This window comes from Pundamilia nyererei, unplaced genomic scaffold (genome assembly GCF_000239375.1).
Source record: "Pundamilia nyererei isolate P.nyererei 1_Seehausen unplaced genomic scaffold, PunNye1.0 scaffold00093, whole genome shotgun sequence".
Lineage (NCBI taxonomy): Eukaryota > Metazoa > Chordata > Actinopteri > Cichliformes > Cichlidae > Pundamilia > Pundamilia nyererei.
Window position 1 is genome coordinate 486371 of NW_005187494.1, and position 1411 is coordinate 487781.

A 1411-nucleotide genomic window follows, 5' to 3' on the forward strand; every position below is an offset into this window, starting at 1 on the left:
GAACCAACAGCTTCACCTGAACCAAGAGCTTCACATGAACCAACAACTTCACCCGAACCAACAGCTTCACCTGAACCAACAACTTCACCTGAACCCACAACTTCACTTGAACCAAGAGCTTCACCTGAACCAAGAGCTTCACATGAACCTACAACTTTACTTGAACCAACAGCTTCACCTGAGCCAAGAGCTTCACCTGAACCAAGAGCTTCACCTGAACCAAGAGCTTCACATGAACCTACAACTTCAGCTGAATCAAAAAAAATGGGACCAACACATTATTCTGTGCTTCCTGAACCAGTAATTGATTCACATCCTGTTGTTCCCCCTGTCACACAGCGTAAAAAAGAGCACAAATTAGATACACACTGGAGAAGGCGCAAGTGCTTCAGAGGATAAGTGGAGTAATAAATGTAACAATAAAAGTAATACTTAAGTAATAATTATTTGTAATAAGTTACAGAAAAGGAATACAATTGTCTGTAAACAAATGTCTTAGAAATGGGAAAATGAAAATTCCGCATATTATAGTGTCAGTGATGAATTAAACTATCCTTGTTTACTTTACGGTACAGTAGACAGAATTTAAGAGAAAATTTAAACATTTTGTAAATAATCAGACATGTGGTCATATAATTACCACTGTACTTTAGATTTAAGGGTAGTTAAGTTGCTTTCACAGTTCAGGTGCATAATTTTTTCACAGTTACTTATGTTATCAACAGGACTCAGGATGTTCACAAGTGATCTTTAACATGGTAAAATATAAGTTTGCTGTCATACTTGACCTTTCCTAGCAAGGCTAACAAGTGAGGTAATAGCTTTTAAAAGTTAGAAATATTATTAAATATTAACCCATAAAATATAGAAAAAAATATACCATCCATATTTAATTACAGAATATTAAAGCCCAATTACAGCAAATGGAAACTTTACCACAAATCCATGTGAAATTTAACAAGAAGCTTTTGAGAGGGAAATAGACCAATTATTATTGGAGAATTTCACATTTATTACCAGTAGTTAGTTTAATGATCAACATTTGATAATAAAACTCTTAAAATTTTCAAAATCTACTAGTTAAATAATCCTAAATAATAGGAATAGAAGCTTTACTCTGTTTTATGTCATTTTAACTAATATGACGAGTATTAAATTCACCATTTAATGGATCTTAATATGAGGAATATAAGCTTTTCTATGTGTCTATATTTAACGCCAAACAGCATTAGAATGGTCTAAATAAATAATATCAATATAAGAAAATGTCTCAAATGTTAAACAGTCAGCAGGAGTGATGAAGCTTCAAAACATTTGCTTAAAAGAATGGAGCTAAACTCATTATATTATATTATCCCAGCTCAGGACAGATGGTCAGCCTGACGCAGGGCTGGGATAATATAATATAATA